Below are 25,176 nucleotides of genomic sequence, written 5' to 3' on the forward strand. Positions count from 1 at the left end.
ACTAAATTCCCGCGGCCTGAGGTGTCGAGTTCCCGACCTCCCCGGAGCCGGGCGACCCGGCCGCTCTCCCGCGGCCCCCGCCCGCGCCCGGACCAGCCCTGGGCTTTGGGGGCCCACTCCCGGCGGGGGTCGCGCTCCCGGAGGCCCGGCGCGGGGGAGGTCGGGCAGCCGGCCCGCCCCCCGCCCCCGCCGTCTCCGCGCGGCCCGAGCCCGGGGGCGGGTCCGCCTCAGGCCGCTCCCCCGGCCGCCCGGCTGCCCGCGGCGGCGCTCGCGGCCTCTCTCACCCGGGGCGGGCGAGTTCTGGGAAAGCCCGGCCCAGGGCGGGGGCCCGCTGCCGCCGCCGCCCGCGCCGTCCGGGCAGCGCGCAGAGCTCTGCGGGCGCGGAGCGAGGGAGGGCGCCCGGCGGGGCGCGCGCGGGGACGCGGGGCGGGAGCGGCGGCGGGCGGCGCGCCCCGGGCTCTGCCCCGGGCACTTGCCTGCTTCCTGCGCGCTCCTGGCAGCCTCTCGGCCGCTGACACATAGTAGCGGGGACACCCGACGCCGCTAGCGACAGGCGCGTCGCCGAGGGACGCTGCGCTTGGAGACTCTGGCGCGACTGGCCAGAAGAGGAAAGGTGAGGAAACGACTCGGTGGCGCGGCTGGCGAGGCAAGGACAGGGCAGAGGTGGGCTTGTTACCTCTAAGTCCGGCTCCGCAAGCCCGGCGGGTGTGTGATCCCCGACCCCGGCCCCGCGGGGAACTGCGGCGGGCGGCTCCCGAGGGGGTGCAGGTCAGCCCTCGTGGGCTGGGGACACCCCAAGTGCCTCCCCCTTCAGTCCTTCAGACGTTTGCCTCGGGTCACTCCGTGTGCACTGTGTGGACGGAGCTGGCCAGTACAGAGAAGGAAACTGTTAGCCCTTTTTGCAACAGTATTTCAAGGAAGTGCTCAAGAGATTGTTCCTGGAGAGATTTATCTGTATCGAGTCCTAGAAAATACAATACTGGACGTGGGCTCACTTTAACTGGTAACTCCAAGTATGGCTACGTCTGTTTTCTTCAAGTCCTCTAACGCTTTGATCACGAATAACCTACAAGTGGTGGCTAGTGGTAAACTCACAATGTAAACTTACGGGGTTGTTTTCCCCCTCGCCTGGTATTTATAAGCCATGAAACACTTGGTTCAATTGATTCAACCAATTATTCAGTGTCAGAAAGATTCATCATTTAAAGATTTATCAGTCAGCTCAAATAGATGTTAAGTAGGACTCACTTTATTGGGAAGTTTTATTTGTACACGGTTCATCATTTTAATTGCATTATGCAGAATTTGCCAGTAGGTCATTGAGATCCTTGCAGATTAGTGCATTTCCTTGTGTTTCTTGTAGGAGCCCCTTGTAGGGACAGGGTGGGGCCACTGCCACAGAAGGGGCCCAGCTGAGGCCTAGAATGCTAGGGAGGATTTTTGAGAGCCTGCCTTGGGATTTGGATACAGGTGACTGTAGATACCAGTTCAGAGGCCCAATTGTCACTGGGGAAAAGCTGAGGTGGGCTATCTCTGGATGCTGTATGCAGCCACGTCTTTGCAAATTCTTTCTGAAGAATGCCTGATGATGTTGTCATTCCTTTTCCTCAGTGCTGTTCCTGCCCCATGTCACCATTCTAAATCCTAACCAGCCTCTAAACTGAGCTTTGCTGCTACAGTGAGGCCTTCCCTGATATTCTGGCTCCAAACAGTCAACCTTCCCCTCTTCTGATTCCTGCAGCATTTTATTTTCCCAGCCTTTCTCCCCTCTACCTTCTTTGAGGGTTATTTATGTGGACGTCTCATTCTCCCCTTACTGAAGGCATTAACCGTGGCTTTCTGGGCACTGTGCTTGCACCTAGAAGGCCCTCTAGAAATAATTATGGGCTGGTTTGAAAAGGTATGACTTTGGTTCTTCAACACAAATCTCTACTTTGGAGAAGGAGAATATAATCAAAAGGATTTAGAGAAAAAGCATAGTATCTGCCATTCTCACTGTCCTCCACTCACAGTCCCACAGGGGAAATTTTCCTTATGCACAGGAGCCATGTATAATAATTATCTTTGGTCCAGGACTTGAGACCAAGTAAGAGGTGAGATTGAGCTGGAGGGATGTTCTCCCAATCTTTCTAGTAACATAAGCTCCTTGGTTGTGCTCCAAGGTTGATCTGTGTCATTAAAAATTCTTTGCTCAAGGAGGTTGTGGTGAAGCTAGATTCCAGCGAAGGTGGTTAGTTTTCTTTTTCTGTTTACAACTGTTACTAATCACAGTCTTCTCTGGGGTTTTGTTGTATACTTTTAAAAATTCATTCGATGTGTAATTTGTTACCTACAAATTTCTAGATGAATAAAGGAACATTGGGAAAAATTGTGCATGATGTTTTGCAAAGCGGAGAGCAGGGGATGTTTCCCATACCTGGGCAAGAGGAGGCATTTTCACAGAGTAAGGCTGCTGCACACACGTGTGTGTTGCTGGCAATCCCTACCTTGCATACACCTGGCTGGCAAGCAGCCGAGAGAGGATAACAGCTGCTTCGTTTGGGGGCTCCTTCTCTCTGCCTGGGCTACACCTGCTTGGAGAAGGGGGTGTCCAGGGAAGCACAACAATTTAGAGATTCTGGATTCGGAAGGAGAAGGAGAGGGGGAAAGCCAGAAAAAGTAATAGCGTCTTAGAGTGTGAATTTGTTTGAGCAAAGTTGCTTTTGTTCTGACATTTGGTTGAAATACTGGCATTGAGCAAGTGGGAATTTGGTTGGGGAGAGGGAAGACAAGTGATTGGAGGCATGGTAGCCCTGAAGAAGTGCTGGGAAGTATTGGGGGGGCTTGGGGAAGCGTAGAGCCCAGTTATATGCTTCCTAGAAGAGTGTTGCAGATGGGAGTGGAGAGTAGAAAACGAAGAAGGGTGCAGATTGCAGGCTTGGTTGTTTTTTTTTTTGTATTTTTCTGAAGCTGGAAACGGGGAGAGACAGCCAGACAGACTCCCGCATGCGCCCGACCGGGATCCACCCGGCACGCCCACCAGGGGCGACGCTCTGCCCACCAGGGGGCGATGCTCTGCCCCTCCGGGGCGTTGCTCTGCCAAGACCAGAGCCACTCTAGCGCCTGGGGCAGAGGCCAAGGAGCCATCCCCAGCGCCCAGGCCATCTTTGCTCCAATGGAGCCTTGGCTGCGGGAGGGGAAGAGAGAGACAGAGAGGAAGGAGGGGGTGGGGTTGGAGAAGCAAATGGGCGCTTCTCCTATGTGCCCTGGCCAGGAATCGAACCCCGGTCCCGCGCACACCAGGCCAATGCTCTACCGCTGAGCCAAACGGCCAGGGCCTTGCAGGCTTGTTTTTTTTTTTTTTTTATAAACACTTTAATTCGTCTATATTATGGCTTAGATAGATTTTCATGAATCAGATTGGAACCCACCCTTTATTGCTGTGCTGTCCAGTGTGGTAGTTACAGGTCCCATAGACATTTACATTTAAAATTTATTTTTCTCTCCTGGTGAGAACTGTGTACGTATTTTTATTTCAGAAACAATGGACGGACATGTTTGCTGTGTATCTCACCTACAGCGTTTTGTAACATATGGAATATGGACTGTCTTACCATTACAAAAGCCAAAAACTTCTGATTTTGGACTAGAGAGTATGGAGATGGGAAAATAGAGGAACTAACATGTTAAGTAACTTGCATGAAGTCATAGCAAGGAGGTGCCAGAGCCGGCATTTAGTCAGAACAGGCTGTCTCCAGAGTTCATTACCTTGACCACTGTACATCGACCTTTGGGCTCATCACCTAAAACAAATGACTGACTCGTTTTTGGCTGGATGAAACCAAACAGCTTTCACTCAGCTGACTAGAAAGTCTCAGATAGGGCTATGGCTAAATTGTTTCACAGTTGAGGTTTTGAAATGCTATGGATACTTAAACCACTCCAAATAGGCATGCTTAGCAATTGTTTAGCTTGCCCCTTTCTGCCTTGTGCCAATCACAGTTGATTTTGAGCCATTTGCCAAATGAGAAGTGGTAGGTAAGAGGCCGTTCATTTTGGGCATTGGTAAAACACTGGGCCTTTGTTAAAACTTGTGGCACATGGCCTTTTTTGTACACTCATACCTTTTATTTCTTTTACTGAAAGAGGGACAGACAGGGACAGACAGACTGGAAGGGAGAGAGATGAGAAGCAGCGGTTCTTCTTTGTGGCACCTTAGTTGTTCATTGATTGCTTTCTCATGTGTCTTGATGGGGTGGCTCCAGCAGAGCGAGTGACCCCTTGCTCAAGCCAGTGACCATGCAGTCAGGTCTATGAGCCCGAGCTCAAGCTGGGGACCTCAGGTTCTAAACCTGGGTCCTCAGCATCCCAGGCTGATGCTCTGTTCACTGTGCCACCGCCTGATCAGGCTGTAAACTTAAAACTCTTGTGGGGTAGGCCCTGGCCGGTTGGCTCAGTGGTAGAGCGTCGGCCTAGTGTGCGGAGGACCCGGGTTCGATTCCCGGCCAGGGCACACAGGAGAAGCGCCCATTTGCTTCTCCACCCCTCCGCCGCGCCTTCCTCTCTGTCTCTCTCTTCCCCTCCTGCAGCCAAGGCTCCATTGGAGCAAAGATGGCCCGGGCGCTGGGGATGGCTCTGTGGCCTCTGCCTCAGGCGCTAGAGTGGCTCTGGTCGCAACATGGCGACGCCCAGGATGGGCAGAGCATCGCCCCCTGGTGGGCAGAGCGTCGCCCCTGGTGGGCGTGCTGGGTGGATCCCGGTCGGGCGCATGCGGGAGTCTGTCTGACTGTCTCTCCCTGTTTCCAGCTTCAGAAAAATGCAAGGAAAAGGAAAGAAAAAAAAAAAAAAACTCTTGTGGGGTAGAAGTCTGGAGATTGATTGGTTCTGGTGTATACTGACAGTTGAACTATGGGTAGGACTTCTACCAGGAGCCTGAACTCTGGTCACCCGCCAGGGTTCTGATACTTCCTGGTATGGTTTCAGAGGAGCTGGGTCAATCTGACTCTCTGGGAGAGACTGTCAGTTCCTCGCTTCTTTTGGAAGTTTGACTAGAATTGCAGGGCTAGTCAGGGTTGGGGTCAGCAACAGACTTTCCGCTTTATTTACCCAAGTAGTGGCAGGCCTGACTGGTCCCTTTCAAGGCTTTATGATCTATAGCTACACTTGAAGAAATTCTCAAGTAATCCCAAAGTTTCTTCTTTGAATATGAGAAAATGTTCTGAATGTTTAGCCGTCTATGCAGACGTTTTAGTATGAGCTATGCAGGTAGGTCCCCCATCTCTGTACCCAGGCAGCATGTGTACCTCTTGTGGCCCAATCTCCAAGACCAGTAATGATCATGGTACCCCACCCAGTTATAGTGACTTCTAGGTGTAGGGACAGGCACTCTATTGGTCACAAACAAGGGCTCTAGAATCAGAATTACCTGGGTTTACATAGGCTTTGCCACCTACTAGCTGTACAACTTTAGACAAGCAGTTAACCTTTCTGTGAAAGTAATTTTAGGAGGTTGCTATGAGGCCTAAGTAAGATAATTCTATAGTACTTTTCATAGTGCCAGGCATATTGTACTAAAAAAGTTAGCTCCTAATATTGGTGGGTTTTCCCTCTGGTCCTACCTATATCTTGGCAGTCTAATTTTAGGCTTTGGAGAGGCATGTGTGGTAGGCTAAATAATGTCAGTGACCTCCCAAATTGTCTAAATCTTAATCCCTGGAACCTTTAAATATGCTACTTTCTGTGACAAAAGAGACTTATCAGATGTGATTTGAAAGATTTTGAGGCCCTGGCCGGTTGGCTCAGCGGTAGAGCATCGGCCTGGTGTGCGGGGGACCGGGGTTCGATTCCTGGCCAGGGCACATAGGAGAAGCGCCCATCTGCTTCTCCACCCCCCCCCCTTCCTCTCTGTCTCTCTCTTCCCCTCCCGCAGCCAAGGCTCCATTGGAGCAAAGATGGCCCGAGCGCTGGGGATGGCTTCTTGGCCTCTGCCCCAGGCGCTAGAGTGGCTCTGGTCGTGGCAGAGCGACGCCCCGGAGGGGCAGCATTGCCCCCTGGTGGGCAGAGTGTCGCCCCTGGTGGGCGTGCCGGGTGGATCCTGGTCGGGCGCATGCGGGAGTCTGTCTGACTGTCTCTCCCCGTTTCCAGCTTCAGAAAAATACAAAAAAAAAAAAAAAAAGAAAGAAAAGAAAGATTTTGAGGTGAGGGGGTTATCCTGGATTATCTGGGTGGGCCCAATCTGTTCAAGAGGTTTGTTATAAAAGGGAGGCAAGAGGACCCAAGTCTCTAATAGACGGTAAGGGTAACGTGAAGAAGGGGTCACAAGCCAAGGAATACAGGCTACTTCGAATAGCTGGAAAGATAAGACAAGTTTTTCCTTAGAGCCCAGGAGGAATGCAGCCCCGCCAGCCCTGACCCCCAGAACTGTAAGATAAATCTGTATGGTAAACCACTGAGTCTGTGGCAATTTGTCACAGCAGCAATAGGAAACTGATTTGGTATGGAAGAGAAAAAGGAAAGTGGTCGGGGTGAAGTGAAACTAGCAAAATAAGAGAACAATAATAGGCAGCATTTAGTGTAAACCTTGCTGGGTACTGTTCTTTGTATGTTGTACCCATCATCCTCACACAGCCCTCTGAGATTTTATTATCTGCATATCACAGAAGACGAAACCGAGGCACCAAGAGGTTAGGTATCTTGCTGCAGGTTCCACAGCTAGTGCAGGGGGGAGCTGGCGTGCGCATCCGAGCAGTTTGGCACTCTTAGTTTCCCACACTACTCCCAATGGCAGGCATTTCTGTCTGCTAAGTCTGACAGTATCGCACCAAATGGTATGTGACTCTATGTAAGGAAAAAGCAATATATGTGTCTGCAGGAAGGAAGGTGATACATTCCCCCCCCCCCCTGTCCCCCGCCACCACCAAACAAAAACCTGGTTATTGAAGTATTTGGTAAGGTTTGCTATTTCTGTTTCGTGTACTATGCGTGGACAGCTCGAAGCCAGAGGACGCAGGCTCTGGGAGCAGTTCCTGTGCTGGCCTCCTGCTCACGCTCCCACCTCTGTTCCCGCCGCAGCCTCCCTCGCTTACCACAGACCGCTGGCCCCGGTGCCCCGTTGGCTCTGCTTCCTACCTCTGCCTGTTTATTGGATTCGCATCGTTCCTGACTCTCTGTTCCAGCCCGGAATTGCACCTCCTCTGGCCCCTCATATGCTCAAACTTGAGATGGTTAGTGTCAGGGCCCAGATTGTGAGGTACCTCTAGCTGCTGTCGGGGTGGGAGAGGTATTTTTGCCTTTCTCCTTTGGTTTAGCTGGCTATTGTTGGTTTTCCAGTTGTGTTTCTGATGTCTCTCAAGCGCATAATTCAGAGTGATATTGGTTTGGACCAGGGGCTTTCAAATTGTGTTCCAGGAGCGTTTGGGGCCTCGGCTGCCTAAGGGAGATGGTTGGCGGCGGGGACGCCGGCCTTTCACTCTGCTGCCACAAGCAAGCCCTGCTATTCCTCATTTTACGTATTAAGTTCTGCCTCAGATTTTGCATGAAAAGAGGTTTGTAATGCCAGAGAGAGAAGAAGAGGAGTTTGAGAAGAGCCAAACCCAAAGTCAAGACACTATACATAGGACAGCAACTTTAGCCCAAAGACTTGGATGTGTAAGAAATGTAACTCTTTTTTTTCTATAATTGCATTTTACGAGTTTGGGATCTGGAGCCCAGTTGCTTAGATTTGTTTACATCTTGGCTCTACTACTAATATACAATCTGTGTGACCTTGTGCAAAATACTTGGGCTACTTGGTAAACTTCCTCATCTACCTAGTAGAGAGGGTAATAGCAGTACCTACCTAATAAATGAGATAACTCATGTGAAGGGCATGAGTTAGAACACTGCCTATTGTATATCAGAACACTGCCTGATATACAATAAGAATTCAAGAGACGCGAGCTCTCGTGATCACCTTTATTATTACCGAGTCTCCCAAGGCAATGGCAGAAGAAGAATCTAGCCTCGTCTCTTCACAGAGATTGGCTCTTTGGTGATGCTGCAGCTGGGGGTCTCCCATCATTCCTCTCTTTGCCTGGTGTCACTGAAATGCCCGTCGTCCCCGACCACAGGAAACATCAAGTGCAGTGACCCAGGGCTGCTTCTCACGGAGACAGCAGCCTTCACCCAGAAGGCCTCCCTGAGGTCTCACCGCCTTCTGCCAGGACGCAGGGTCCCTTCTGTTTTCAGGACCTTTAGCACTTATCTTTTTTCCTCTCCTGCCTGCCAGCCAAAGGGGCCAGGATGGAGGGAGAGAGGGAAACTCCAGTCTTCTCTCTGCAGCTTTTCTAAGACATTTGGTCTAGAATTCCGATTTACTGCTTTTGAATCATTTCCCCTTTGCCCTTAGGGCATAAGAAAATAATCAAAACAAAACATAAACATAAGCAGGGTGGCTAAAGTTTGACAGAGTTATTGGTCAAACAGTGCCATTATCTACTTAGCGGTGATATTGCTGCTGGCACTGTGGAGGGGTATGCTATGTGGCAGCCCGTTGAAATGTGCTCCATTTATAAAAATGCTGGAAGATCTCCTTCAGAGAGGCTGATTATGTAAACATCAATCCAGAGTTATAACCAAACCTGGTGAACATTTATGTATATTTATGGCTAGGTAGGAACAGCTACATTATAATAATAAAATGGTAAGGTTGCTGTATTCACAATTGAGGAAGAGGCAGAAGCAAAGAGAGACTTTGTTTTGATGACTTCATTTTAGGTTTAAAAACTATGTAATATCACTGACTATGGAAAATCTAGGGAATGGAAAAAAAATGATTGGGAAAAACACATGTGACCAAGTACATACTATACACATCTGGGATTAAAATATCATATAACACAATTTAATTTGGATATCGCTGGAATTGGTTCAAGTTACTGTCATTTCTAAAGAAAGTTTCAATTCATTTGCTATTAGTAACACAAACTCAGATTTCATTGACGAACGTATTTTCACCTGTGAAATGTTTGTCTGGAAGAACTGAAGCGCTCTCTAATAGCCTAGTTTGTCCATCTCAACGAGGTGGATAAAATTCACAGAAGTTAAGTGTTTTGGCATGAAATTGTATTCCTTTTTTGCCTCCCCAAAGGCAGAATGAATTTGGATGACAAGGCCGAGCTTGAACCTCACTTGGTCTGCAGTTATGTTAAATGCTGGGGTCTGAGCCGTTCAGATTCACTTTCTCTGCTACTCGGGCTAATTAGTTCCCAACTCGGCCTGGTTGACTGTGCTTGAGGTTTCTTTTTCATTATGCCTCTGGCACGGTTTTAAAATCCACAGGGGGAGGGATTGGTAAGGCTTAAGGCAGTTGTGAAAGAAATATGCACAATTAAATTATTGTAAGAGAGGAAGTCAAGAACTTCTTGAGCTATAGGTATAGATAGGAATGATAAAAATTTGTAAAAAGAACTCTTAACAAGTGACTTTCCTGTGCCATCAGTGCAATACAGCAGTCAGATAGCCTTGCAGAATCTCTCTTGTCATCGCCTGGATCTTAGTCTTTGACTGCCCTGTGCTGACTGAGAATGGGCCAGGCCTCACCAATGCCAAGTCATGGGATGGCTGACAACAGGTGAAGTGTGTTCCTTACTCAGACAGGCAAGCCCAGATCAAATTAGTTACAGAAGTTAAGAGAGTGTGGTTATTTCTAGCCATGCTGTGTATTTGTAATGAATTATCACTGTATAAGCAGCCAGGTATAAAATATTTATATATCTCTATATAGGAGATATTAGTTTAAAAGAAAAAAGAATCTTTAGTTCCAAAACAACTTTATCAACAAAAATTCTATCCTTTAATTATTAATGCAGACATGTATCTGTTTATGATTCACTCATTACTTTTTTATTGTATCCTCTGACATCCAATATGAAATTGAAGGCCAGAAAGGAGGGGACCCAAGTGTGGCCGTTTAGATTTTAAAGTTGAAGAAACTGGTCTCCTGAGAGACTCAAGGTTTTGACCAAAGTCATGTAGCTGGGAAGTGGCAAAACTGGGACTTTTGTTTGCTTCAAACAAAATTGAGATCATACTGTAGCTATATAATACACAACTGTGGATTTAGAATTCTTTGCTTAATAGTTCTCATTAAGGTGTTCCCACACCAGCCTGACCAGTGGTGGCTCAGTGGATAGAGTGTTGTATGGCCAGTAGTCACCGCCATCATGGCCATTCACATGCAGGTTCTCATTGGATTTGGGCAGATGGTAAAGAAATAGTGGAGCCAAAAAATGGTGGGCCATTCCTTTATTCAAGTCTCATACCTGCCGACGAGCAAACACACAGGGAAAACACTTCCCTCTTCATTCAGAGCTCACAAAGCCCTGACACATAATCCAGTTTCACAACCAGGAGAATCTTCTCCCATTTCTCCTAGAATCAAAGGCCTCACCAGTCCCAAAGTCCCTCACCTCTGGTTCCCCATCTGCACTCACTCTGCCAACATGGCTTCTTTCTCTGCAAAACTGGCTTCTCTCTCTTTCCTTCTCCTTCTTCTTCCTTTTAAAACTTTTCTGGCAGGAAAACCTCTCCTCTAGCAAACCTTAGCATAACAATGGCCCTTCCCAAGCAAGAAGGTAATTTGCAGTTGCACAGGTCACATACCTGGCGCTGCCCAGTGCCATTTTTAACAAAGTGAGCAAACTCAACACAAATTTTACAAACTCATTTGCCCAACAGGTGTTGAGCTGGGACACTGAGGTCCCAGGTTTAGAGCCCTGAGGTCACTGGCTTGAGTGTGGGCTTGCCCAGCTTGAGCACAGGGTCACCAGCACTGGCTTAAGTGTGGAATCATCCACATGATCTGGTGGTTGCTGGCTTAAGCAAGGGGTCACTGGCTTGGGGGAGCCCCCCACCAAGGCACATGGGGGAGCCCCCCCATCAAGGCATATATGAGAAGCAATAAAGAAACCAAGTGCCACAACTATGAGTTGATGCTTCCCATCTTTCTCTCCCTCTCTCTCCCTTTTTCTCCCTCTCGCAAAAAAACAAAAAAGGAAAAGTTTATTTTTAAATAAAAAGATGTTTCCACACCAATGACTGTTTCTAAACCTTGATTTCAGTGGCTGGTTCTTACTCTAATGGAGGGCTTATGCTTTCACCTATCATTGGATGCTTAGTTGTTGATTTTCCAGTGTTTTTTCTACTTAAATAACCCTTCATTGTCCATGTCTCTAATTCTTTATTTATTGCAGAGTCATAGAAGTGGAATTACTAGGTCAACAAGATGATTTTTTTTTTTTTTCCTGAAGCTGGAAACGGGGATAGACAGACAGACTCCCGCATGCGCCCGACCGCAATCCAACCGGCACGCCCACCAGGGGCGGCGCTCTGCCGCGACCAGAGCCACTCTAGCGCTTGGGGCAGAGGCCAAGGAGCCATCTCCAGCGCCCGGGCCATCTTTGCTCCAATGGAGCCTTGGCTGCGGGAGGGGAAGAGAGAGACAGAGAGGAAGGAGAGGGGGAGGGGTGGAGAAGCAAATGGGCGCTTCTCCTGTGTGCCCTGGCCGGGAATCGAACCCGGGTCCCCGGCACGCCAGGCCGACGCTCTACCACTGAGCCAACCAGCCAGGGCCTCTTTATTTATTTTTTATGGCAGAGAGAGAGAGAGAGAGAGAGGAACAGAGAGGGACAGACAGGAAGGGAGAGAGATGAGAAGCATCAATTCCTCACTGTGGTACCTTAGTTGTTCATTGATTGATTTCTCATATGTGCCTTGACCAGGGGGTACAGCAGACTGAATAACCCCTTGCTCGAGCCAGCGACTTTGGGCTTTAAGCCAGCAACCTTTGGGCTCAAGCCAGTTACCGTGGGGTCATATCTATGATCCCACACTCAAGCCAGGGACCCCTCGCTCAAGCTAGTGAGCCTGCGCTCAAGTTGGATGAGCCCACACTCAAGCAGGTGACCTTGCAATTTTGAACCTGGGTCCTCCATGTCCTAGTCCGACTCTGTATCCACTGTGCCGTCTCCTGGTCAAGTGATTACTTCTCTTTTAAATTATAAACTTCTGGACATTAATAACAAAGAATGAAGATAATAGACCTTTTTATTTTATTCTTGAATTTGATGAAAATGTGTAAAGCTAGTAGCCATGGCCACCACCACAGCTGCCTGGCCCGTGCAGGTTTGTATTTGATGCAGACAGACAGTAATGAAACAACAGAGCCAAGAACTGGTGGGCCATTAGCTTTAATCCTAGCTTGCACCCGGTGAGCAAGAAATACACACAGTAGGAAAACACTTCCCTTTCCATTTAAAGCTCCCAAAGCCACTGACTTATCCAAGTTTCCTAGAATCAAAGGTTCCTACCTCACCAGCCTTATTCACCTCTGTTCTCCATCTCCTTCTCTCTTCACAAACTCTGCACAAATTGGCTTCTCCTTCAGCACTCTGCCGTCTTTGCTGCTTTTCCTCTCCTCCACGTGGCCTTTCTCTGCTTTCTTGCATGGGTTCCTCTACCCCATTTTTTCTTTCTTTCCTTTTTTTTTTTTTTTTTTTTTTTTTTTTACAGAGACAGAGTCAGAGAGAGGGATAGATAGGGACAGACAGACAGGAACAGAGAGAGAAGAGAAGCATCAATCATTAGTTTTTCGTTGTGATACCTTAGTTGTTCATTGATTGTTTTCTCATATGTGCCCTGACCGTGGGGCTACAGCAGACCGAGTAACCCCTTGCTCAAGCCAGCCACCTTGGGTCCAAGCTGGTGAGCTTTGCTCATACCAAATGAGCCTGCACTCAAGCTGGCGACCTCGGGGTCTCAACCTGGGTCCCCTGTATCCCAGTCCGATGCTCTATCCACTGTGCCACTGCCTGGTCTGGCCTCTGCCCCATTTTATAGTGTAGAAATCACAACCTTTAATCCAATATACAAACAAGGAAGTCTCTGATACAGAGTCACTTAGGGTGGGAAAGGCTTAGTCTTAAAACTAAGCCTTAGGCTATAACGACCCTGCCTGCTTACAGCCTGTCCCCCACACCCAATGCAAACTAATAGTGAGCAAACATATATATCATATTTACAAACTTATTTGACCAACAAAATGCTTTCCATGTTTACTAATCAGTATGATGTTGGCTTAAAATAGTTTAAATCACTTTGAGGAAATAGTTTTGTAATTATAGATTTTTTTTTAATTAAAGGGAGTTGAATTTTATGAAATGCCAGAAAAGTAACCTTTGAGATGATTGTATGCTTTCTTCACATCTGACCTACTGATGTGTTAACAAATTCCCTGTCATTAATACATATTACATATTTGCAATCTTGTTGTGGCAGGTTATCATTTTGTTAATGAATTATAGCTCTAAAATAGAGATTAATCTAGAACCCATTTAGATTTTACTTTGGATTTTTAAAAACTTAACTTTATTTTCGTGTGGTCATCGAAGGTTAGTATTAAAGTTAGTGGGCTGCTCCTGAGTATGCATAGACTGAATTCCAGGAGACCTTTTGCACTTTTTCGAGAGTGACAGGGGCAGCTTCAGATATAATTAATGAGAAGCTGGGGACTATGCTCAGCTGGGAGACAGTAAGGAGAAAAAAGTGCCCACTATACATTGGTTAATTGGGGATTGTGCTCTTGGAAAAAGTTATAATGTTAATCAAGGGTAGCCTCTAAATCAGGGGTCCCCAAACTTTTTACACAGGGGGCCAGTTCACTGTCCCTCAGACCGTTGGAGGGCCAGACTATAAAAAAAACTATGAACAAATCCCTATGCACACTGCACATATCTTATTTTAAAGTAAAAAAACAAAATGAGAACAAATACAATATTTAAAATAAAGAACAAGTAAATTTAAATCAACAAACTGACCAGTATTTCAATGGGAACTATGCTCCTCTCACTGACCACCAATGAAAGAGGTGCCCCTTCAGGAAGTGCGGTGGGGGCCGGATAAATGGCCTCAGGGGGCCGCATGCGGCCCGCAGGCCGTAGTTTGGGGACCTCTGCTCTAAATCGCTCTTCCTGTGAGATGGAAACGGAATGCCTTATGGAATGCTCTTAAACTGGGACACTTGTATTTTCTGTGCTTCTCTTACGGTAGGATTGGACTCTGCTATTAGAGGGTTAGGCACCATCCTTGAGGATTCCAGACACCGAATGTGGATCTCCTTTCTGTGGTGATGGGAGGTTAAATATTAGGCCAAAGCTTGGGCTACATCATTACCTGTTACAATCTAACAGTAGTCAAATTCAATGTCAACTCTTAGTTTAAGTGAAAGATTAAAATAAAAAAAAAGTGTTTCAAAAAAAAAAGTGTTTCAAAGGCATATAGAAAGGAAGAGAGAAAGCAGTTATAAGACTTAAAAATATTAAAGGCCAAGAAATACCTTAAGGTTTTCTTTTTTTTTGTATTTTTTTTTTTTTCTGAAACTGGAAACGGGGAGAGACAGTCAGACAGACTCCCGCATGCGCCCGACCAGGATCCACCCAGCACGCCCACCAGGGGCGATGCTCTGCCCACCAGAGGGCGATGCTCTGCCCCTCCGGGGCGTCGCTCTGCCGCGACCAGAGCCACTCTAGTGCCTGGGGCAGAGGCCAAGGAGCCATCCCCAGCGCCTGGGCCATCTTTGCTCCAATGGAGCCTCGGCTGCGGGAGGGGAAGAGAGAGACAGAGAGGAAGGAGGGGGTGGGGAGTGGAGAAGCAAATGGGCGCTTCTCCTATGTGCCCTGGCCGGGAATCGAACCCGGGTCCCCTGCACTCCAGGCCGACGCTCTACCGCTGAGCCAACCGGCCAGGGCCCTTAAGGTATTCTTGAACCAGAGCCTGTAGGACTGAGAAACTCACCCAGAGATTTAGCTACAGTGTCAGTGTCTTTGTGGGGAATTTGAGAACCTGGGACTCAGATATAAGGAGGCAGTTGGTTATCTCTTTACCTTAGCTTTCTTCAGACTCTTACTACTTGCATGTTATCCCTCATTCTCTGTTTTCCCTTCTTTTCTACAATTTTATTTTTCCCCAACCTTCTCTTCACATCTCTCCAGTTCTTCTACATTCAGCAGTCATCTTGAGTCACTCCCGTCAGTCACTCTGCTGGCTGATGGGGATGCTGGTGAGCGAGACTCCCCACGGGTACTGCCCACCTGAGTTTACCTGAGCCAGATGCTGGTGCAGGTGAGAGCCTAATAATTTCTGTAATTTGTGAAATAAGAGGCTATTCGCTCTCCTTTTCACAATATTTCAGGCATTTATTTATTTATGGAAGGGTACTATCCAGCATCATGAATGAAGAGTCGTTTATAAGTTGTAAAATCTGACAATATTTCGTTGAAGGGGCTTGGTTAAAACTCTGTGCCTTGATTCTTGAGAAAGAGGCTTCTCTTGCGGCTTCTTGGAGTTTACTCTCGTAAAACATTGTGTCATTTTTTTTTTTTTTTAATTTTTTTTTTTTATTTATTCATTTTTTTTAGAGAGGAGAGGGAGAGACAGAGAGAGAGAAAGGAGAGACAAAGAGAGAAGGGGGGGAGGAGCTGGAAGCATCAACTCCCATATGTGCCTTGACCAGGCAAACCCAGGGTTTCAAACCGGCGACCTCAGCATTTCCAGGTTGACGCTTTATCCACTGCGCCACCACAGGTCAGGCCATTGTGTCATTTTTGAAGATTTTTCCTTTTAATTTGAACGCTGGAAACAGAGCTGCTGGGAGCGAAAACTGTACGTTCCAGAGAATGGAATAGAATTGCACAAGGAGAGGCAGTGCAGAGGCTCAGGGAAAAACGTGAGCGAATGCCCAGGACGTTGGTTGCCACTGTATTGAGGAAGGCATTCAGGTTCACCTGTAGTAACTAGTTCGCACAAATGCTCTGCTACTGATTTATTATTGCTTTATTACACTCTTTGAAATTGAGGACTATTGGTTGTTCCTGTAGAGAGGATATTGTCTGTGTTTCTAATTCTATACCCAGGATTTGCCATTAAAGATTTTCCGTCCAATTAGGGACAGGGTCCAAATACTTGAGATTTTCCCTGTCCTTACCAAGAAATGTCTGAGTCCTGGCCCAGCTGTTTACATGGCTTGAATCCAGGAGAGGGAGCTCTGGGCTGGAGTTTTGTGGTGCGGAGCGATGGCTTGACTAAGGCAAGGTGAGGTGATGAAAAGGATGGGAAGGTGTTCCTGCCCGGGAAGAGGTGAAGCAGTGCTTAGAGTGCCCGCTCACAGGAGAGCAGTCGTTGGCCAGGCTGTTAGGCAGGGTCTCCTCTGAGGCTTTCTCTTTCCTTGTTCGCCCATATATGTTGGGGTCCTTTAGAATTTTGACATTCATCTCCATGAGCTGAGTTTCATCTTTACATCTGTGATTCCAAACCTTTCTGTAGCCTGTTCCTCACTCCTGAGCGCCGACCTATATATCTAGCTGCCTGTGTGGCATCTCCCCCAAACTAGTGTCCCCATTTGAACTCAGTCTTTTCCCAAACCTATTTCTCTAGTGTTCCCCATTGCAGTGAAAACTTTTTTTTTTTATCATCAACCCACTTGCTAAGAGCAGTCGCCTCAACTCTCAGAGGTCACCACCATTGAGTCCATGGTTTCTTAGTGCTGGAGGCTTCTCTGTCCCAGTACTCCTCACACTTCCCTACCTTCCGTTTTAATGTCTGTTTTCCCCACCATACCTGTGGTGGTGCAGTGGATAAAGCATCGGCTTGGAATGCTGAGGTTGCTGGTTTGAAACCTTGGACTTGCCCAGTCAGGACACATACGAGAAGCAATTACTACAAGTTGATGCTTCCCACTCCTTCCCCCACCCCCTTTCTTTCTCTCTGTCCTATCTTTAAAATCAATAAATAATGTCTTTTAAAAAAATTTAATGTCTGTTTTTCCCAATAAAGCAAATGTTCCATCAAGCCAGAGGCAGGGATTTTTGTTGGTATTCACTTCTGTTATCTTCAAGCCCAGCACAATATTGAGTCTGTGACAAAGGTGCTCAGTAAATACATGCTGGTTGACTATGAGTGGAACTTCCTGTCCATTCTGCCTCCTACATATCTCTTTAGTCAGGCAGACCCCAGTTTGAAATCCAGCTTTGCTGTTTACTGGCTAGGTAACCTTTATTAAGTTTTCATTTATTCATTCATTCGTTCATTCATTCATTCATTTATAGGCCCAGTTGATTGGTTCAGTGGATAGAGCGTCAGCCCAGTGTTTGAATGTCCTGAGTTCGATCCTAAGTCAAGGCACACATGAGAAGTGACTATCTGCTTCTCTTCTCCTCTCTCTCCCCTTTCTCTCTCTCTCTTCCCCTCAATTGGTGGCTCAGTTGGTTCAAGCGTCAGCCCAGGTGCTGGGGATAACTCAGTTGGTCCGAGCGTGGCCCCAGGCACTGAGGATAGCTTGGGTGACTCGAGCATTGGCCCCAGACGGAGGTTGCCAGGTGGATCCTGGTCAGGGAAAATGCAGTACTATCTCCCCTCCTCTCACTTAAAAAAAGTTATTTTGAGATAATCTTTCATTTACAGGTTAAACTATTTTTAATCTCAGTAAGCATCAGTTCTAGAATCAGGAAATAGACATAATTGTCATACTTACCTGATACAGATTTGTGGTGAGGATTAAATGAAATAAAGCATGTAAAACATTCTTACCGTGTTTGACACATGCTATGTAGTCTCTCCTGGTATGAATGTATGTCTGCAGCTGGAAGGTGGGAGGCCTTCAATACAGATGAAGAGGTATGTGTTTTATCTTCAGGAAGGTGAAGATCCATGAGACTTTCCAACAGTGTCATGGAAAGACCATGAGCTCTGGAATCAACAGACACGATGTCAGATAAAAACTCTACCATACAATAGTTGTGAGGCTTTTCACAAGTTACCTAACCAGTCTCAACTTCTGTTTTAAAACCTCTAAAATTAGGATAACAAAACCTTGTACCAGGAATTGTTATAAGGTATAAATGAGATGGTTTAAGTTATTTTCTGGAGGGAGGAGGGGAGTAACGAGGGGCAAATATACGATGATGAAAAATGATTTTTTAAAAAGTTACTCTCTTTCCTCCAGTGATAAGCTCTGGGTTCCCTTGAAAAGCGATCTGTAGTCCAGTGATCTGCCTTCGGCTCATTCCACTTTCATATTTTTATTAGGTACTTGGATGAAGGCATAAAGCCTCATTTCCCAAATTTTCAGGTGGCTCAAAGTTGGGAGGATAGCTAATACAATAAGTGAGGCTCAAAATGACTTCAACAGCTGTAAGGCTGGGCCTTCACTAAATGGGAAATCTAGCAGGTAGGTCAAAGCAGTCAGCGGCAAAGAAGACCATTTAGAAGGTGATTCCACTAGTCTAGGTCATGGATGGACAGGATGGGAACTGGGTTGGTGTCAATAGCAATAAATGGGAGTTAACAGTTGGGGAGAACTTTTTAGGAAAATCATCAGTATATGAAAACTAACTGGATGGATGTAGGGATAAAGAAAGCTGGAGCCCTGGCCGGTTGGCTCAGCGGTAGAGCGTTGGCCTAGCGTGCGGAGGACCCGGGTTCGATTCCCGGCCAGGGCACACAGGAGAAGCGCCCATTTGCTTCTCCACCCCTCCGCCGCGCCTTCCTCTCTGTCTCTCTCTTCCCCTCCCGCAGCCAAGGCTCCACTGGAGCAAAGATGGCCCGGGTGCTGGGGATGGCTCCTTGGCCTCTGCCTCAGGCGCTAGAGTGGCTCTGGTCGCAACATGGCGACGCCCAGGATGGGCAGAGCATCGCCCCCTGGTGGGCAGAGCGTCGCCCCTGGTGGGCGTGCCGGGTGGATCCTGGTCGGGCGCATGCGGGAGTCTGACTGTCTCTCCCTGTTTCCAGCTTCAGAAAAATGCAAAAAAAAAAAAAAAAAGAAAGAAAGCTGGAGATGACCAGGAAGTTTCCTTTCTGGGCTCCTGGGAAAACAGAGGTGCTAGTTAATAGAAAGGAGGAAGTGAGGTGGAAAAATTGAATTATGGAGAAGAGGGAGGACAGTGGTCTGATTTTGTGCACGGAGTGTTGGCTCTACTCAACAGGAAATTGGAAAGCAGGCTTGTAGCTTGTGGGAGAGGCTGTGTCTGGAAAGAGGCATTTGGGAGTCAGCCGCAGAGAGGTGATAGTGGAAGCCAGGTGGGAGGGGATGGGAGAGCCAAGGAGTGGCAGCTACTCAGAGTCATTATTAGCATTGTTGGCTCCAACTTAAGATAAGGAGGATAAACAAACCTTTGCCCAAGTGGGGCTAGTTCTACTGCCTGCCTCCGCTCTTTAACTCAGAGCAAAGGTCTACAGGATGAAAAAAACATCTTATATAGTAATTTCAGGTTTTAAAAATTCTATCTATTTTTATTTTTAATTACACAAGTAATACATCGATGCATTCTTGATTGTGAAGAATGTAAACACTACAGATAAAGTAAAAGCTCCTGTTAATCTCTGTCCGATTCTACTTTCTTTTTTAGAAATAATCACTTACTAGTTTGGCAGATGTCCTTACAAACTTTCTGTGTGTGCATTTATATGGTTTGAAACAGACAGACACATGTAGATACACTTGTGTTTTGTTTGGTTTTATGTAAGTGAACTCATAATGTTTTGTTCTTTATTTTTATTTTAAAAAATGAAACTATGTTTTGAAACTTTTTCTAGGTAAATTTATCTAGCTCTAAGTCTTAAAAAAGATCTGTTTTTCTGGGTATGAATGTACCATGTTTTATTAATTATTCCTTTGTTGATGGGATATCCCTTATTTTCCACTTTCGCATCTGTTCTATCCTATAGATATTTATGGCTTTCCATGTTTGGGAGACTGTCAAGGGAAAACTGGGATATGCTGGCAAATAGTGAGCCAGGGGTTTATAAGCTATCCGGGCAACAAGGAGTACCTAAGGAAGAAGGCAGGCAGGAAATGCTGCTTGTTAAAGTTGCCACATGCTGTGGTGACTTCGGGGAGGAGATCTCACTCACTGTGGGAATGCTGAAATAGATGGGGTCGGTAGGATGGACGATTTGTCTAGGTTGTGTAGGATGGAAACATGGATGGATGATTGAAGTGCATTCTACTGCCCCTTAGCGTCCTAGTCCCATCACCTCCTAGGCGGTCAACTGCTAATACCATATTGACCTTAGGACGGGGAATTTCTGTGTCAGGCTCAGCCACTTGCTGTGTTCAACTTTGTCAGAGCTCTCTCAGTGCCATGAAGCTGAAGAAGCTGGAAGTAGTAGGGTGAGTGGGAAAAACGAGACAGGAACTTTCACCTGGATCCCTAGGTCAAAGCCAGTGTTGAAGTGATTGATTGATTTTGGGAAAGAGTGGGTTTTTATTATTTTCTTAAAGATTTTTTTTTTTTTCTAACAGAGGCAGAGATAGACAAGGACAGACAGACAGGAACGGAGAGAGATGAGAAGCATCAATCATCAGTTTCTCTTTGCGCATTGCGACTTCTTAGTTGTTCATTGATTGCTTTCTCACATGTGCCTTGACCGCGGGCCTTCAGCAGACCGAGTAACCCCCTGCTGGGGCCAGCGACCTTGGGTCCAAGCTGGTGAGCTCTTTGCTCAAGCCAGATGAGCCCGCGCTCAAGCTGGCGACCTCGGGGTCTCAAACCTGGGTCCTCCCGCATCCCAGTCCGATGCTCTATCCACTGCGCCGCCACCTGGTCAGGCTTAAAGATTTTATTTATTCATTTTAGAGAGGAGAAAGAGACAGAAAGAAGGGGGAGGAGCAGGAAGCATCAACTCCCATATGTACCTTGACCAGGCAAGCCTGGGGTTTTGAATCAGCAATCTCAACATTCCAGGTCGACGCTTTATCCACCGCGCCACCACAGGTCAGGCAAGAGTGGGCTGGGTTTGACAATTTTTTTTTTTTTTTTTTACAAATATTATCAAAATGAATATATTAAGTTCAAATTTCTCTCTTGAGAGCCCCTAAAAATATATCTTCCTGTGAGAAACTGTACATTGTTCCCTTTTCTTTCGAGTGCATGGGAGTTGAGGCAGGTCCAGACGGTGGCAGCTGGGAAAGGAAAGGAAGGGGAGCCCTCTGTTACACCTGTTTTACCCTCTCTCTCTCTCTCTCTCTCTCTCTCTGTCTTTCTGCTTTGATGCTTGAAATCACAGCATGTCTCATGAGCATATTTGAGGTATAAGTATTTTATGCAGAAACACCAGGGCCCTAATTTGCCTTCGTTTCTGTTGCCTTTACTCAGAGCTCAGAGGAGCTTCCACTTTGGGTTAAAGTGCAGGGAGTCACACTGGTTCTTCTTCCTCCTCTTTCCTGTGTTCAGCACTGCTCAGCAGCTGCACGCTCTGCCAGGCTGTGAAGAAAGCTGCACCATCCCAGGGCGAGGCCGCTGGATGCAGTTCTGAATCAATGACATCTACAGCCCCTGTGCTCCTGCATGTGTGACACGTCTGGCTGGGAAGTTTCTTCCCCTTGGTACCGTATTTCCCCATGTATCCCATGTATAAGACACACCTTAATTTTGGGACCTGAAATTGGAAAAAAAAAAGTATTACATAAAGTTATTGAATTCAAGTTTTATTCATCATAAATTTTATACAAACTCCTCATCACTGTCAAAACTCCCATCCATTAGCTTGTCCTCATCTGTGTCTGATGACGAATCACTGTCTTCAACAATGAGTGGGAAAACAAGCATGAAAAAGTGGGAAATGCAAGTAAAAAAAAATCTACAACCACTGTATAAAATGCACCCAGTTTTTAGACTCCACATTTTTCTTAAAAAGTGCGTTTTATACATGAGGATTTGTTTGGGGTTTTTTTGTATTTTTCTGAAGCCGGAAACGGGGAGAGACAGTCAGACAGACTCCCGCATGCGCCCGACCGGGATCCACCCGGCATGCCCACCAGGGGGCGATGCTCTGCCCACCAGGGGGCGATGCTCTGCCCCTCCAGGGCGTCACTCTGCCCTGACCAGAGCCACTCCAGCGCCTGAGGCAGAGGCCAAGGAGCCATCCCCAGCGCCCGGGCCATCCCTGCTCCAATGGAGCCTTGGCTGCGGGAGGGGAAGAGAGAAACAGAGAGGAAGGAGGAGGGGATGGAGAAGCAAATGGGCGCTTCTCCTATGTGCCCTGGCCGGGAATCGAACCCGGGTCCCCCGCACGCCAGGCCGATGCTCTACCGCTGAGCCAACCGGCCAGGGCCCATGAGGATTTGTTTAATCTACAAGCCTAGCCCTGCCCGACTCAAGTCTTCTGCTTCCAGCACAGTGAAGTCTGGATCATCTTTTTCTTTTCAACTTTTTCTACTCCCAGCCAGAGGGACTGGCCCTCTACATCGCCCCCGCAGACGTGAGTGTGAAACAGCTCTGATCTGCTGCCTGCCCTGGAGTGGCTGATACCACTTCTCTGGGGACATCTCTCAGCCCCTGTCCCCCTGTGCACCCGCCCTTCCTGTCCCCCTGTGCACCCGCCCTTCCTGTCCCCTGCACTCCAGACGCTCCAGGAATCAGTAACCAATGCTCTCACTACTCAGCACTCCCTAAACGCAATGCCTGGCATTTCCATTCTGTGCCTTCCCATGGGCGGCTCACTCTTCCCCAGCCTTCTTTCCTGGTGCTTTAAATTCAGTTTAGATGTCAGTCACTCTAGAATGCCTTCCCTGACTCCCCCCAGGCCAGATTCATCTCATTGACTTTGAGTTTTCAATTTAGTCCCTGTCTCCCCTACTCCACTGTGACAGCCTATCACTTCTCTCTCTCTCTCTCCCTCTCTCTCTCTCTCTCTCTCTCTCTGACTGAGCCCAGACCTGGAACAAACAGGCACTGAGTTCATGCTTGTTAGTCCAGCTGACCCGTCTTCGCGGTTCTTGTAGGTTTGCCTTCCTGGCAGACCCTTGACTTTCTAAGTAGCATCTTGTTATTTGAGCCCCTTTTATGAGAAAACTCACTGAGGGGCCTTCCCTTGTCATAAGTAATTCGGTTGCATTCCGTTTGGATGGATCTGCATGGTGGAGAGTCATCATTTTAGGTTTCGGACCAGTCTGTCTAGGAGGAATAGAGAAGTGAGGAGGGGCCACCCCACTGTGCCAGGGTCACGGAAGCGGCCCCTCAGGCCCTCAGGACTTCCTGAACAGCCCTTCTCTTCACGAACCATAGCCCCACCTTGTGTGGACTCTTTCCTTTTACAAAGCATCTTGGCACACCTGATCCCGTTTGACCTTTTATACAGATCACCTCGGGAGGTAGAAAGGGCCGATCAGACAAGGTGAAACAAATAAGGTTTACTCATTTATTTAACCCACAAATATTTATTGAGTTCCTACTATGTCTCCAGTGAAGCCTTGGGAAGATGGCAGTGAACAAAACCAGTGCATTCCCCGCTCTCACGGGTTCTGGTTCTAGTCAAAGGAGCCCAACAAGTAACTAGTGTACAAATAAATAATAAATATCATTTCCAGTGGTGGTAAATGCTCAGAAGACAGGCAGGCAGGGTACTATTACAGAAAGTGGTGGGTGAGAGAGAGAGGCGGGCAGCTGCTGTAGAGCAGGCAAAGCCTTTCTGAGGAGATGACATTTGAGCTGAAATCTGAAAGGTGAGAAGAAACAGGCCAGGTGATGGCCGAGGGATGTGGGGGACTGCTGAAAGTCCAGGAGGAGCTGGCGCTGGAGCCCTGAGGAAGGCTCTCCCAGTGTGCCTCAGGCTCTTCTCCCCCTCTCTGCCAGGTCTGTGGACACCCAGGAGTATGCCAGGGGCAAGCAGAGGGCAGGCAGGGGATGCAGTGTGCTTAAGTGTGCTGGGAACCCTCACAAAGCCAGCTCAAAGCTGAAGAGGGGCCACCTGAGGACCAGCTTTGGTTCACCTTTGTTCTCAGTCAGCCTTTCCTTTTTTTTTTCTGAAGCTGGAAACGGGGAGAGACAGTCAGACAGACTCCTGCATGCGCCCGACCGGGATCCACCCGGCACGCCCACCAGGGGGCAACGCTCTGCCCACCAGGGGGCGATGCTCTGCCCCTCCGGGGCGTCGCTCTGCCGAGACCAGAGCCACTCTAGTGCCCGGGGCAGAGGCCAAGGAGCCATCCCCAGCGCCCGGGCCATCTTTGCTCCAATGGAGCCTTGGCTGCGGGAGGGGAAGAGAGAGACAGAGAGGAACGAGGGGAGGGGTGGAGAAGCAAATGGGCGCTTCTCCTGTGTGCCCTGGCCAGGAATTGAACCCGGGTCCCCTGCACGCCAGGCCGACGCTCTACCGCTGAGCCAACCGGCCAGGGCCTCAGTCAGCCTTTTCTTAAGGGGTCCCTTAGGACTAAACCTCACCTCTTTCCAGATCAGCAGGAGAGTATCCGAGGCACCTTCCCCAAGGCAGCTAAGAGGTTAGCGTCATGCCATTTTTTTCTTTATTGTGGTAAAATATACATAACTGGATATTTACCATTTGAACCATTTCTGAGTGTACAGTTCAGTGGCATTAAGTCCATGCACATGGTTGTGCAGCCATCACCACCATCCATCAACAGAATGTTCTCATCGTCCTGAACTGACACTGTACCCATTCAACAACACTCCTTTCCACATTTTTTAAAGCCCTTTTGGATTATGGGTGATGAGGACATTAATGCCATCTACAAAAGTCTCTCCCTCTGGTGGATAGTCTTCTGCTGAATGGAGTATCTCTCTGTTTAGTCTGAAGACAACTGGTACAAAAATCTCCTGGTTGAGGGCAGGGAGTGGGAAGGGGTGCCTAGTTAAAATGCAGATCTCCTCTCTCCGCCCTGAATGGGAATCTCTCGGGGTAGCAGTCAAGCAAGTGCATTTTCCCAAGCCCTGCACATGATTCTGACGCCAATGTAAACGTGAGAATCGCTAGTGTCAGCCTCAGAGGAAGAACACATGGGGAAGAATATTAGGCAGGGCCGACACGTCTTGTTACGGGGAGCTGTTGGCCCGGATTTGAGCATCTGCTTCACCTGGATGAATAACTCTGGGCAAGTAGCTTAATCTCTCTAAACCTGTTTTCTGTTCTCTACATTGGAAATGGTGGTCATGGTATATACCTCACCACAGTTATGAAGGTTATGAAAGATTATACAGATGGGGCACTCAAGTTGGTGCTTTACTTGGAAGATGTCAGGTCTTGAGGTAGCATAGAGGTGGTGGAGTGACCCAAGAGACTGCTTTACACTGGTTATGTTTTCATAGTTATGGCTAAAGTGACTCTAACCATACTGTTTTGGAAGTGCTTTTTCTTTAGCTGTCATTCCAC

The 25,176-nt window shown here is 47.7% G+C and overlaps 1 protein-coding gene and 2 non-coding genes across 6 annotated transcripts in view; 2 read left to right on the forward strand and 1 right to left on the reverse strand.

The window, feature by feature from the left end:
* The first annotated feature begins 306 nt into the window (after positions 1-306).
* Positions 307-25,176, forward strand: part of PLCE1 (phospholipase C epsilon 1) — a 415,629-nt gene continuing 390,759 nt past the window's right edge. For 2 of the 4 annotated variants that reach the window (XM_066238784.1, XM_066238788.1), the window contains exon 1: positions 307-613. The gene's annotated coding sequence lies outside the window, so the exon portion shown is untranslated. Of the gene's footprint in view, positions 614-6,968; positions 7,203-20,715; positions 20,784-25,176 lie in introns of those variants that run through there. The other 2 variants (XM_066238785.1, XM_066238787.1) reach the window with 2 other exon arrangements.
* Positions 4,417-4,492, forward strand: TRNAT-AGU (transfer RNA threonine (anticodon AGU)). The gene has a single exon. It is a non-coding gene; the product is annotated as a tRNA-Thr (tRNA).
* On the reverse strand, positions 11,514-11,589 carry TRNAA-GGC (transfer RNA alanine (anticodon GGC)). Its single transcript has one exon. It is a non-coding gene; the product is annotated as a tRNA-Ala (tRNA).

The sequence above is a fragment of the Saccopteryx bilineata genome, chromosome 7 (genome assembly GCF_036850765.1).
Source record: "Saccopteryx bilineata isolate mSacBil1 chromosome 7, mSacBil1_pri_phased_curated, whole genome shotgun sequence".
Classification (NCBI taxonomy): domain Eukaryota; kingdom Metazoa; phylum Chordata; class Mammalia; order Chiroptera; family Emballonuridae; genus Saccopteryx; species Saccopteryx bilineata.